The sequence below is a fragment of the Gracilinanus agilis genome, chromosome 4, assembly GCF_016433145.1.
Source record: "Gracilinanus agilis isolate LMUSP501 chromosome 4, AgileGrace, whole genome shotgun sequence".
Lineage (NCBI taxonomy): Eukaryota > Metazoa > Chordata > Mammalia > Didelphimorphia > Didelphidae > Gracilinanus > Gracilinanus agilis.
The window spans coordinates 271,373,574-271,389,392 of NC_058133.1; positions in this window are offsets into that span (position 1 = coordinate 271,373,574).

Genomic DNA, 15,819 nt, shown 5'->3' on the forward strand with positions numbered 1-15,819 from the left:
GAGATTAGATATGTGGGATGAGTGTGGATGAAGAGTCAAGGATGATACTGAGGTTGTAAGTCTAGAGGAAAGGAAGGAGAGTGATACTCTCAACAGTAACAGGGAAGTTTAGAAGAGGGAAGGGTTTGTGGGAAAGATAGAGTTCTGTTCGGGATCATGCTGAGTTTCAGGCATTTATGGGACATCCATTTCAAAATATCCATTAGGCAGTTTTTGATCTGAATTGATCTGAGATTGGAAATCAGGAGAAAGGTAAGAGCTGGAAAAATAGATATGAGTATTATCAGCATAGAGATGATAATTGAATCCATAGAAACTCATGAGATCATTAGTCAAGAGACTATAGAGGTAGAAGAGAAAAGGATCCAGATTTAACCCTCAGAGGACACCGATGATTAGTTGGCATGACCTAGAAGAAAATTCAGCAAAAGGTATTGAGAAGGAATAGTTAGGCAGGCAGGAGTTAAAACAAGAGAGAGAAGCAACAAAAATATTGATATAGAAAAGGACAATTAACAGTGTCAAAGGCAACAGAGAGGTTTAAAAAATGAGTTTTAAGAAAGTCATTTGACTAGCAGGTAAGAGATCACTAGTAACTTTGGAGCATGTAGCTTTAGTTGAATGATACAGTCAAAAACCAGATTGTATAGAGTTTAAAAAGCATAGGATTTTTCAATAACCCTAGCCAGGAAATGTGAGATATAGTATGATGGCTACAGGATGGAAGATATATTTGCAGGTGGCATTTATATTGTTATTTCTTACCTGTAATTTTTTTTTACTGTGTAAAGACATATTTTAGCTCTCTTTTTTTTCAATTTCGTGTTAGTCATAATTCACATTTTAAACCCAGAACCTAATCTATAGTTTCTATTACATAAATTATCATATTTGATCCATATGTCAATCCTGTGAAGTAGCTGCTACAGATATATCTTTCAAGTTTTATATTTGAAGAGACTAAAGTTTATAGAAGTTAAATGATTTGTCCAGAAGTGGTAAGGCAGTCAGTGTGTATGCCCAAGTCTACTGCCTCTGAGCTCAAGATTTCTTCTATTTGCTTCTAAAATAAGTAAAATTTTATATCTCCTTATTTGAGTCAAATGATTAAAAGTAACAAACTTAAGGGATATTTATTTTACCAAAAATTTACCACTTAGTGAGAAGAGAATATATTCTAGAAATGGTGGGGGAGAAGGGGAGAATCCTCTTCAGAAGCACACATATTTACAGATGGAATATCATATATTATCAACATATAGAAGTTTATTTTGGTTGGAGTACAGAGTGTATGTAAAGGAATCAGGTATGTATTTTGTCTGGAAAGGTAAGTCAGAACCAGATTTTGAAAGGTTTTAATTGCCAGAGGACTTAATATTTCAGCCTATAGATAACAAAGAGTCACTGTGCTTTATTCAGTAGAGGGATGATATGTTCAGATCAATGCTTCAAGGATATTGCTTTGACAGTTCTGTGAAAGATACGTTGAGAGTAAAGAGACAGCAGCCATGGAGATGTTTTAGGAGGTTGTTACACAGATCCAGGCAAGAGGTGATGAGATCCTGAACTAGAGGCGATTGTTATATGAATAGAAAGAATGAAATGGAAGCAAGGCATGCTATGGAGGTAGATGGGGCAAAATCTGGCAATTGAACAAATGTGTGAAAAAAGGAAGAATGAGAGAACTCTGTCAAAGTTGAGAGCCAATTTTTTTATTTTCTGAACCTCAGTTTCCTCATCTATAAAAAGAGATTGATCTAGACCAGAAGTGTCAAACACATAGCCTTCAGGCTGCACGCAGCTTACAATTCTTCTGAATGAGGCATAAACCACATTAAAATGCAATTGGGAAATATTTAACAAAATAAATAAAAATGCAACAAAACATAGATAATATTACATCTTAAAACTAAGCCAAAATGTGACCCCTGGGGATTCTTATGTATAACTGAAAGGTCACTGTTTCTATATAAGTTTGACACCAGTAGCCTAGACAACCCCTAAGCTCTCCTCTAGTCCTAAATCTATGAGTCTTAATTTTGAATCTAACAGGTGCAAGCCCATTAACAAAAAACTGCCTTGTCAATCCAGTTAACGCAAATCATTTCTATTTATCTTTTTTTAAGACCTTTTTTTTTCCTAATTGGAACTGATTTGGAAAAAGGTAAATTGTAATCCCCATTCCAAATAGCCAGAGTATATAAAATGAATCAAGAGAAGGAGAATCTCAAATGTGGTGATAAAGAGTAAAATATAACTGAAAAATGGCTGAAAATGAGCAACAACAAAATATGATACTTCAACTGATTTGTAATCTTACTGACATAGTCAGTACTTCCACTACTTCCCACATTGCAACCAAGCCATGATTTCCCATCCTGTACCACCTTTGTCTATTTCCTCCAATAAATCTGCCACAGAGCATCCAACCAATATGCAAGGAACCTTCTCCTGGTTCTCTTGACATTTTTTTAATAACAGGATAATATCCCTATCTGTCCATATCCCTATCTCTCTTTTTGTGTCTGGCATCTCTTTTTTTCTTTTTCTACATCTTTCTGATCATATCCTTTATGCTGCTTCTCCTATGCAAGTCTCCTATGCAAGACTTTGTAATGGGCTGCAGGCTGCTCTGACCTTTCCTATTCTGTGGGTGGATATAGGTAATATCCCTATGGATTCAATTATCCTCTCTTAACTGATGATTCCCAAATTTAATTATCTAGCTTTAATTTCTCTCCTGACCTCTACTGTCATATCTCCAACTACCCGTTAGACATCTTGAACTAGATAGTCTATAGATACCTTAAACTCAACACATCTAAAGCTGAACTTTTCTCCTTATATTGCCCGGCTTTCCAAACTTTCCTATTACTGGTGAAGTTACTACCAACTTCCCAGTCCACCAGAATCGCAATCTAGGTGTCATCTTCAACTCCTCATTCTCTCTGTTTGTCTCTCTGTTTCTGTATCTCCTTCTTTTCCTCCTAGATCTGATCTGTTGTCAAAACATATTGGTTTTGCCTTTGTAACATCTCTTGCATATGTACTATTCTCTCTACTAATTCTGCCTAACTCCTGGCATAGGAATTCATTGCCACTTATCTTGACTATCTCAAAAGCCTGCTGATGGATTTGACTGCTAGACTTGTATGCTCTTCCCACTCCAATCTATCCTCTATTCAGTTGTCAGTGATCTTCCGGAAAAAGAAATCTAATCATGCCACTTCCCCATTCAATAACAACTTGTGGTTCCCTATCACTTCCAGTATCAAGCATAAAATCCTCTGTTGGGCATTCAAAGTCCATCATAATCCATCCTACCCTTACTCTTTTGGCCTTCTGACACCTTATTATCCCTCTATACCTCCACTATTCCTTTAAATCTAGTGACACTGGCTTCCCTGCTATTCCACAAATAATATACTCCACTTTCCAACTCTGCACATCTTCACTGACTGCTCTCCACATCTAGAATACTCTCCTTCCTCATCTTTACCTCCTGGCTTCCCTAATTTCCTTCAAATTGCAGATAATATCCCACCTTTTACAGGAAGCATGTTTTGCATCCCTCTTTATTCCAGTGTCTTTTCTCTGTTGAATATTTCTTATTCTTCCTATATATTTGTGTCTTCCCTAAGTAATTGTGAGCTCCTTTAGAGCTAGGACTGTCTTCTGCTTTTCTTCATATCCTGAATCCTTAGCCCAGTGCTTAATATATCATAGGCATTTATTAAAATGTTTATTGACTGATAATGTGTATAAAGTCTTTTGCCAACTTTAATGAAGCAAGGTCAGCTATTATTAGTCTCCATGTTTATTAATGCACTCAATGTTGTTTTCCAGATTTGACAATCCAAATGGTATATTACAAGTCCCAAGCCCTAAAAATGTCCATAGATCTTTCTTCCTATTATTAGTTCTCTAAGAAGTCATGGGAGTCTCCTCCAAGGTCTGGTATTATCTAAGTTATTTTGCGTTAAGCTATGTGTCATCTTTGTTTCTGGGTCTCCACATCTAATATGGAAAAGAATTCCTTTCCCTCCTTTTTCACTGCTCATTTTTCTAAAATTCAAGGAAACTTAAAATAATTTTATAATCCCTAAGTAACATCAACATCAGTTAGCTGCAAAAGCTGAAACATAAGTAAATCTCAAAACAAATGAGATGATTATACAAATTTACATTGTAAACAATTTCCTGACTACTATAACATCTCCCATAAGAACCAATGTTTCCAAAATTCAATATACATATCCAAACTCATTGCATGTATTGCTTTTGGCTTCCAAATTAAGTTCACTTTGTCCCCAGTAATCAAAGACCATACTTCCTCAAGCTTTTCTGCCAGGTTAATATGGTCTGAACCCAAAGGGTACTGTTAGAAAATGAGAATAGGAAAAGTCTATACTCTTCCATGGTCTGTTCCAGTTATCTAAAACCTGTAACATTTTTCCAATCAATAAACCAATCATAACATTCAGAGCCTCAGAGAAAATTTTGTCCCCAGTTGTATAAATGAACCACACTCTAAGTTACCACCAATACTGTATAAAATCTAATTAAGATATAACATATAAAAATATGAATCCTGTTCTCAGTGGAATTCATATTAATTTGTGTCCAAGTTTTTCACATGGGATGAAATGCCCTAATACTCTGCCTCCCATTTTTATAATTCCATGTTGCTTCTATTCAAAATTCACCACAGAAAAGAACATTAAATTAAATTGTGTAGGTAGATACTCCTTTCCCAATTGATAAATGCCCATTCAATATACCTCAACAATTTACTTCATCCCAAAACAATAAAATATAGCTAGGGAGTAGCTTCATACCAAGTCCAATTTCCTTCCAATTATACTTTCCAGTCCATAAGACTAATATTTAAGAAAATTATATCTATAAAGAACTATCATTAACCAATCCCAAATGTTAAGTTAGAGAAAGATGAGAATATTTGATAGAATTTGCCAAGCCATTCTCCCATTTGGAAATGGTCTTTACATATCCATTCCTTGATCTCCTGTGTAGATAAAAATCCTTCATGGTAGAAAATTCACATTCAGATCAATAAATTTACCAAATGCATGTGGCCCTTCACAATTAATTTAGGGGTAGAAATTTATTTTGTGCTGATGCAATGCAAGTAAGTTAGCTGAAACTTTGTCATTTGAAAGCCCATAATGACCAAAATCAGGGAATCAAAGAATTCCCAATTCAAATATATCAATTTCCCAGTTCAGTATTACTAGAGTTTCATGACTTTTTTTCCCCCTCACTTATTGAAAGTGTCAGCATTTACTCACTCTCTCATGCACACAGAATCAGATGCCTGATATGATTTATAACTCCCCAAGTTTACTCCCACTTTCCACAGTTAAAGAAAGTGCAATTTCTCCGAACCAAATTAACTCCTTATACACTAGAGTGTACATATGTGCCTTTATCCATACTAAAAACTTTTAGATAACCATTTGCCATAGAGGGGGGTTCCAAATCCCTCAGATATAAACAGAAAATGTTCTGGCATGATGAATTCAGCCAGTTTTTCATAATCTGAATCTGTCTCTAACAATCTATAAGATAAGATGTTTGTATTTTTTTAGAAAAATCCTTCCCCTAGTACTCTTTTCCCTTTAGGAAACTGACTAGAGACGTTGTTTTCCTAAAAATTACTACCTAAAACAATCTCAACGAAGTTTAAAATTTTATTATCTGAACATATCTAGTATCCATATTGTTTTTTTTTTTTAACCCTTGTACTTCGGTGTATTGTCTCATAGGTGGAAGAGTGGTAAGGGTGGGCAATGGGGGTCAAGTGACCTGCCCAGGGTCACACAGCTGGGAAGTGGCTGAGGCCGGATTTGAACCTAGGACCTCCTGTCTCTAGGCCTGACTCTCAGTCCACTGAGATACCCAGCTGCCCCTCCATATTGTTTTTAATGGTAATTCCTTTCCCCTAAGAGTCATTTGATACATCTCCTAGATTCTTTCCACATCCATTTGTTTCCTATCTACTTCATCCATAGCTCCTGAGAACCAGTCAGACTTTAGCAAGTGACAACAGACTCCTCCCTCACTCATAAAACAAATGTAAGGGTTGAGTCAATCAACAAAACCTTCCAACCCATTTAAGGTGAGTGATAAGATGCCTTAATGAGTTAGAAAGACTAGTAGTTAATCAGATACTTTAGATTAAGATTGAAATATCCTTGGGTGACCTGGGATGGGGTTAAATGAAAGTGTATCTGGATTGGCCTGAGAAAATCTAGTCAACACCCTTTGGGTCACCCATGAAACAGAAGCAAATGATTGGAGCATTTGACTGAGATTCAGAGCCCAGTGAGCAGCAAATAAGAAGAGGGGTTTCTAGATAGCCCTTAGAGAAGGGGATCACTTGAGTTGGCGGAGCACTTAGATTTGGTTTTCATCCTGGTTTCTGTCTCCTCTCTTCTTCCTTCTATAGAAGAAAATATTTTGTTCTTCAGAGTCCAAAAGACGTTGAATTTCTCACAGAACAGTGTCTAGTCAGAAGCCCAGGACAAAGACTCCTGGCTTTAGGAAGGGTCCACAAAGAAGCTACACTACGCTGAATTCCTCCCCTTAAGGGAGAAAGGTTTTCCAGAATCCCTGAGTTATTTCTTAGCCACATGTGCTTTCTGAGCTTGAGCCTGCCTTCACTTCACTCTTTCTATTTGAGGACAGTGTGTCACAGATTATTGAGGTATGTTTTTGTTCTTATTACTAAAACCCCTTTCTAAAAACTGCTTAAGGCCAAATGACAACAATGACTCTAAACTGATAATTTTGGGGGAAGTACATTAGTAGAGACTTGAATCAATGGCATCAGAGCAAAAGTTTTTAACCTAGAGTTCATAGACTCCCAAGGGATCTGTGGATAGATTTCAGGATGTTTGTGAACTTGGAAGGAAAACAAATCTCTAATTTGACTCTAACCTCTAACTGAAAATTAGCATTTCCTTCAATTATTTAAAAGCATTATTCTGAAAAGAAGTCCATAGGCATTATCAAAATGCCAAACAGGTTTATGATTATAAATAAATAAATAAATAAAGGCTAAGTAACCGTGCATTAGAGAATCACATTTGACTCCTTAGGGCTACCCCTAAAATCTGAAGGGGAGATGCAGCCTTGATCCAGGACCCAAGTGTACCTTTCAGAGTAAAATTTGAGGAAAGGATCCTTAGAACATACATGAGCTACTGAGGCAACTCATATTTTTATAACAGGTGCTTTCCCAAGAAAAATCCATGGCCATGCATCTCTGGTAGTCCCATATCCTAGTCTTTCTCTCCTTCCACCCCTCACCCTGATTTTTTTTGCAATTCCATCCAAATCTCATCTTCTTAATCCTATATTAATCTTCATTTGGACCCTAGCTTCCATCTCCTGGCTTGCCTGGATTCCTTCAAGACTTTATTAAGCACATAGTAGTTCCTTAATGCATATGTATTGTTTTATTGATTTAATAGTTAAAATAATGGGATTACTGGATCAAAGAGGATAAATGTCCTTGTTTACTTTCTGAAAAGATTATTCTAATTCACTAGTCCACCTGCAGTATTGTGTCATTCATGTTTTTCTGCCACTTGAGATTTTTTTTCCAATTTAGAAAATCAGCTTGGAAGAATTGATAGCGTGCTGGCCTTGAAAACAGGAAGACATGGTTTCGAATACTGCCTCCAGCATTTATTAGCTTCATAATTGTACCAGGTTGTTTTGTTAATTGTTGTTCTATAGTATAATTTAAGATTGAGCAGTTCAGGTACTTTGAAATCTTTTTTTTTTCATAATATTACTTCATATTTTTATTTTTAACTAGTATTTTTAGGTAAATTTTGCTATGTTTTTTCTACTTCTATAAAAATGTTATTTCATTGCAGTAATTAATTCATTTAGATTGTATTATCATATTTAATTTTTTATTAAATTTCTTCAATTTTCTATATAAGTTGTCATGAAACCTAAAAAGAGGTACTTTAACTTCTTTACAGATGTTTACTTTCTAAATTTCCTTTTCATAACAACAACAACAATAATAATACCATTTATATAGAATTTTAAGGTTTGCAGAGATCCTAACAAAAAAATACCACATTTTATCCTCACAACAATTTTGGGAGGTATGTTCTATTATTATCCTCATTTTACAGGTGAGGAAACGGAGGCAATCAGAGGTGAAGTGAATTGCCCAAGGTCACACAGCTTGTAAGTATCTGAGACTAGATTTTTAACTGAAGAAAAAATTATCTTCTTCCATTAAAGCCTGCTTTTGAAATTCAAATATTTTTAATCATATCAAAGGAAAATCTTTTCATTTTTATTATTTTTTGATGTTTTTAGAATTACTTTTTTACTCTGTGTTGTGCTGTTCCACAAATAAGTCACTCTATCTCTCAGCAATTGGCAATCTAAGGTTTTCCCCCCAATCCTGGAATCCTCTCCTTCTGTATCTCTGCGCCCTGATTTCCCTAGCCTCTTTTAAGTCCCAATTAAAGTCTCTATTACAGGAAGTCTTTCCCACCCACTCTTAATTCTAGTGTCTTTCCTCTGCTAATTATTTTCTATCTATCCTCTATCTATCTAGTTTGTACATATCCGTTTGCTTATTCTCTCCCCTATTAGATTTTGAGCTTCTTGAGGACAGGAGCTTTCTTTTGCCTCTTTTTGAATTACTAGCTTTTAGCACAGTGCCTTGCACATGTAGTTATTGTTCACTCTTTTTTTCAGTTATGTCCAATTCTTTGTGACCCCCTTTAGAGTTTTTTGTTTGTTTGTTTGTTTGTTTTGGCAAAGATACTGGAGTGTTTACCATCTCTTCTCCAGCTCATTTTATAGATAAATACCTGTGGCAAACAGGGTTAAGTGACTTGTGGGGGGTCATGTGGTCAGTGTCTGCTTACTGTATCTATCCTCTGTACCACATAGCTGCCCGCCAAGCACATAATAGGTGCTGGCACATATTAGGTGCTCAATAAATGCTTATTCACTAAGCTGTTTATATCCCATTTAGTCAATTTGAACATCCATGTTCTTATATCGATTTTTTGAAATATAATCAGTTTCATTTGCATTTAACTGCATGTAATGATCCCTTGAAATAGTTTTTGATTCTAATTAATTCACTATAATTCCCCATCTCATGTCTTGAGTTTAGACATCTAATTTTTCTCTTCCTTTTAAAAATGAAATTTGTTCATGCTTTGTGCATATTTGTGAGACTTTTAAAAAAACAGATATTTTACTTACTAATTTGATCTTTACTTTTTTCATTCTGAAAACTTCTTGATTTGGGGGTTCATGGACTAAGTTTTCTCATTGCAAATTCAATTCACTATTTTTCTTTATCTTATTACTATCAAACTTGCCTATCAATAAGAGTCTGTAACCCATACATTTTAATATACTGTATTGCATTGTCATCTTGCATAAATTTACTTCCTGTATGATTTAATATTTAATACCAGTACTGTTCAATAAATCATTATTTGCTTTCCACACAAGCCTAAATTGTTGATCATATTTTCCTTGTTAATTGCAATTTTCTTATGGCATTATGATCTATAAATATACTTCATTTTCTGCCTTTATAAATTGATTCATCACTTCTTTGTGTCCTTGAATGTCTTCAGATTTTTGTGACTATTCCACTAGCACATGGACAAAAATATATGTTGCTTATTCTTAATTAGTTCTGTTCATAGAATGTACAGTTTCTTTACCTTTTTATTTAATCTAAAATTTATTTTTATTAATCTATTTGATTTATCATTTTCTGTTACTGTGATGTTGAAATCCAATATTAATTTTTATATTCTTTTCCCAGTGTATTATTTTGTCTATAAATTTAGAAACAATGGCACTGGACCTATACATTTTTATATTGATTTTTTTTAAAGAGTAGGACCTGTGACTTCACTATTGTAGGAAAATAATGGATGCTCTCTACCAGTATAAGTCAGCATCTCTCCATATCTTATAGTCTCAGAGAATTTTCTAGAAGACTGGATAGAGCAAGTAACTTGCTCAGAATTATATAATCAGTGGATGTGATAAATAGTAGTTAAAACCAGGTCTTATTGGCTTTGAGACTGGTTCTTTCTCCATTTCATCAAACTATCTCTCTATAATATTGATACTGAAATGTACTTTCATGTTTTCATTTATTTTCTTAAGACAGATGGTGTCATAGTGGATAGAGCACCAGGCATTGAGTCAAGAAGACTCCTCTTCCTGAGTTCAAATCTGGCCTCATACACTTACAAGCTATGTGATCCTGGACAATTCAATGAACCCTGTTTGCCTCGGTTTCCCCATCTGTAAAATGAGCTAAAGAAAGAAATGGCAAACCACTCCAGTATCTTTACCAAGAAAATCACAAATGCAATCACATAGAGTCAGACACAACTGAAACACTGAACAACAATAATTTTTTGTTTGCTTGTCTTTTTATCCTTAATTCCTAGTAGAGTGCTTTCTTCCCTTTTTAGGGACCAGAACTGATTTCAGTGGTGAAGTGAAGACATTTCTGGTGACAGAAATCTCTATCAATACAGGTCTGCAATTAATCTGATACTCAACCTTTCAAAAGACTAGCCAAGATGGAAGAAATCCAACCAAGTTCTACCTTACATTTCCTACAAGAAGAACTAGAAAATACATCAAATTAAATCCTAACCAAGAATTCCAAGGGAAAAAAATCCCAGAGAGCCATAAGGAGAGCTAAAGAGATTGCTTCATTTAGGAATAGCCACTCAGAGCCTTGAAGCAAAGAGAATGCATGAAGTTTTGCCTATAGTTGTGTACTAAGGCAAAAAGAGGTCTCAGACCCACACAGAAGAATCCAACCTCACAGACTGAGCAAGAACAGATTTCAACTGACAGTTTTGTCATTCACTTCTCAGTTCTAGGACAGATTGGAGGAGAAAGAGACCTGGCTCTAGGAGTACTGATCTAGGCTGAGGAGTTATTATAGACCTTTGTAGGGTACTGAATAAAGAGAAGCTACAGAAGAAAGCAGCAGTTATATAGTTTTGATGCAAGTGCAGAGTTGGGAGTCTCAGTTCCAGCTCGCATCCCAGTATGAAACCTGCAGCAGAATAGCCAGGGTAGGAATACCAGACAAAAGGGACTGCATTAGATGGACTACCAGGACTGGGGTCAGGAAGATCTGACTGAGTTCTAATCTGGCCTCAGACACTTATTAGCTGTGTGAAAGGGAGCAAACCCTGTTTGCCTCAGTTTCCTCATATGAAAAATTAGCTAGAAAAGGAAATGGTAAACCATTCCAGTATCTTTGCCAAGAAAACCCCAAAAAGGTGCACAAAAAATTGACACCATTAAAAACAACTAAACATTAACCAAAAAAATTAATTTTAGTACTCTAAACCTACAGAATTTTCCAGTGTATGATTTCCACAACAGTCTGCTAGAGTGTATTAGAAGTCTAGTAGAATTGAAACCAGGGGCAAATCTACAGTTCAGACCCAAACCCATGTCAGAAACTTGTAGAATTCAGACTAGAAAGGCAGTCCTCAGACTTTGCTTTGGATCAGACCACTTTGGGTGCACTAAATGCTTGCAGACCCCCAGCCTGAGCTGTTCCTGAGCTCCGAGAAAAATCATAACCCTCAATATCCTGACAAAGTACCAACAAGAAACACCAGGACCCAATAGGACACAAGTGCAGCCCATATTTTCTCAGGTCTCTATATAAAAGAGTAAAGAGCTTGGAATACAATATACTAGAATGCAAAAGCCATAGGCTTACCCAGCAGAATTGAATATAGTTCTGGGGGTGGGGGCATGGAGAAAATGAATTTTTAATGAATCTGAGGGCTTTCAAGCATTTCTAATGCAAAGATCAAGAATAAAGCTACGTAGGGAAGAAGGAAGAAAGACAGAAGTATTGATATAGGGCCTACTATGTGCCAAGTGCTATGCGCCAAAATATGCACTTCATATTTTATACATATTGTCTCATTTGATCCTCACAACAACTCTACGGGGTAAACTTTATTATTTTTCTCATTTTATATGGGGAAAACTGAGACATTCTTAGAAACTAAAATACAAATAAGAGCTAATACAAAGAGTAAAAGGCAAACATGAGCTAGAAATTATAAGGGATTAAAAAAGGATAAACTGTTATTTTCTGATATTGAAACATGATACAATGGCCTTTCTCTCCCCTGACATTGTTACCACTCTAGCTCAAGATCTCATTTCATACATCTACTATTGCAATAGCTTGCAATAATAGGTAAAAGGCTTTACCTTCCTCGAATGCCGCCTGGTTCCAATCTATTCTCTATTTACCCACCAAAGTGATTTTTCTAAAATTCGGATCTGATTATGTCAACCCCACACACACACACTCAATAAACTCCAGTGGCTCAGTATAGCCTCAAAGATCAAATAAAAAATCCACTGTTTTTCATTCAAAGCTCTACTTCAACATCATCTCTTTCCAGTCTTCTTACGTCTTACTCCCTGACATCCGTCTTTAATCCAATGACACTGGCCTGCTGGTTGTTCCACCAAGAAGAGACTCCATCTCTCAGCTCTATGCATTTTCTCTGCCGTCCCCCACATCCATAATGCCTCTATCTCCTCAACTCCACCTAGAGGCTTCTCTGCCTTTCTTAATGACCTATTCATCACAATAATCCTTCAAAATAGGTACAGTTATAATCTGCATCTTACAGTTGGGTGAGAGCCTGGACAATCAACAAGATATGTGTTCCAGATGAAAGCAAACTCAGGGTCTCATTGGACAGCTGTCACATTGCTAAGGGGTGTTCAAGTCAGAGAACATGGACCAGAACCAAAAGGAAGGTCTTTAAAGATTATCGAAGAAGATCTACTCAGGATGAGGAAGATAGAATTATAACTGTGTTGTATTAGAAAGCTTGCAAGAGACTTTAAGCAAGCTAGTATTAACTAGAATTTGAGGCTGTTAAGTTTTGTGCACAAAAGCCTTGCGTAGTAGGAGTTAGACCTGGGAAAATATTATCTCTGAATAGTCAGAGGAAAAACTAAATGAATTACACAGAGTAATAGATAGTAAGACCTCAGTGGACTCCTTTTGGATCTAATTAATCTAACCAAAATAAACAAGAAAGAAATTAGGAATCTGAAAAGAATTTTAGAAAAGTTTAGAGATTATTGAATGAGAATAGGAGTATACATAGTTCTCTCAAAACTGTTTTTTATAAAAACTTACCACAGATTGTGGCATTAACAAATGCAGAAAAATAGCATATTAAGCATAACTTTTTATGGGTCACAATGGAATAAAAGTACAACACTTGAAGGACCATTGAAGAAATTATTAAAAATTTGTTATAGGGGGCAGCTGGGTAGCTCAGTGGATTGAGAGCCAGGCCTAGAAACAGGAGGTCCTAGGTTCAAATCTGGCCTCAGACACTTCCCAGCTGTGTGACCCTGGGCAAGTCACTTGCCCCCCATTGCCTAGCCCTTACCACTCTTCCACCTATAAGTCAATACACAGAAGTTAAGGGTTTAAAATTAAAAAAAATTTGTTATAGACTAAAATTGTAATTTAAGATTAACTTAAGAATTAATAAGTAAAAGAACAAACCAATGATTTAATTAAGAATAATGACCACAATGAGATATCATAACAAAAGTTTAGGATTTCAGCTAATAATAGCCCATAGGAGAAACTATATATCTCTAAATTTTCATCAATAAAAGATGAACTAATTTGGCATATAACTAAAAAAGCAATAAAATAACAAACTAAAAACCCACAATTAAGCATCAAAATGGAAATAATGAAAATCAAAGAAGAGATTGAAAGCAAAAAAAAGAATGTATATATAAAACTATAAACTATTTTTGATAAAATAAAATAGATGTTAGTAACTTTTTTAAAAGCTAGAGAAAAACCAAATAACCATTATTAAAAAGTGAAAAGGTGAATTCACAAAAGGGAGAAATTCCAAGAAATTATTTTAAATGGATGAATATTTTGAAAAATACAAAATATCTAGATCAACAAAACAATTAATTTTCAGTCTCAAAAAAATGAAATTGAACAAGATGTGAGCTCCTACCAAAATATCTTCAAGGAGCAAATTCATTTACAAATGAATTCTATGAAATATTTAAAGAATAATTAATTCTAACATTTTAAATAGTTTGAAAAATAGTAAAATAAATTATTTCTATATATGTATACATATACATATATATACACTTAATATCTAACCCAAGGAAAATCAAAAGAAAGGAAACTATTATTCAATATGTCTAATGAATATTAATACAAAACTTTTAGATAAAATATTAGCAATTAAGGAACTGATAGTTCAAAGGTTAGATCACTGGGATTAGAATCAAGATACAAATTCAAATCTGGTATCAAATACTAGCTCTTAACTTCTGTTTTAGCAAGTTTTCTCAATTGCAAAATGGAGATAATAATAGTACCTACTTTGCAGGGTTATTGTGATAATCAAATAAGATAATATTTGTAAAAAAAAAGAAAGTCCTTAGCAGAGTAACTAACACATAGTAGATACTATATAAATGTTTTTTCCCCTTTCCAAGGAAACTACAACAATATATTACAAAGTTTATATACTATGACCATGTTAAATTTGTACCAAAAAATTCACAACTCATTTGCTATTAGGAAACCTGTAAAAAACAATTGAACATTTTAATAATAAGAACAATGAAAATCATCTTATTATAATGATTGATTCAGAAAAAAAAACATGCGACACTCATTCCTATTAAAAAAGACTAGAAAAAAAGGAAAAAAGGGAACTTTCCTTAACAGGACAAATAGTATCTATTTAAAACTAAAAGCCATTATTGGTCTGTAATGGGAATAAACTAGAAGCATTTCCAGAATGCTTGAGGTAAAAAAGGATGGCCATTATCACTATTACTATTCAATACAGTGCAATATATATTAGATATAGCAATAAGATAACTGAAGACATAAATATGGTCGAAGAGAAAAAATAACATTATCATTCTTTTCAGATGGTATAATTATTTGTTTAACTAATACTCAAAAGTCAACTAAAAGTTATTTTTTTAAAAACTAACAACTGCAGCAAAATTTCAAGATATAAAACTGATACAAATGATCAGCATTTCTATATATTTCTAACAAAATCCAGCAAGATGAGATAGGAAAAGAAATTTAATTTTAAATAGGTACTGAAAATATAAAATATTTGAGACACACATAAGAGATATATAAACACAATTATAAAACACCTTAAACAAATGAAAATAATCTTAAAATAATTAGAGAAGTATTAAGTATACATAGATAGGCTGATCTAGTATAATAAAAAAAGAAAACATCACATGATTTATTTGCTCAAGGACATTTTAAACAAAAAAATTCAAAAATCAAATGGAACAAAATAATAAAATTCACCTGGAAAATCAAAAGTTTACAAATATTAAGGGCCTTAATGGGGGAAAATTTGAGAAGGAAGGAGTCTAGTAGTACCAGATCTCAAACTATCTTACAAAACAGTAATTAGCAATAACAATCGGATATTGGGGAATAAATAGTTTGATCAATAAAAAAGACTGTGTACTATATTTTATACAATATACAAAAACAAATTATCAATATTGCCTAGTATTTGATAGCACAAAGATCACAGCTTTGCAGCAAGAACTTACTATTAAATAAAAGCTGTTGAGAAAGTTAGAAAACATTCAGGAAGAAAGTAGTTATAGACTACTTTTCGCATTGTATATCAAGATAAACTGCAAATGGATGCATGATTTAGTCAT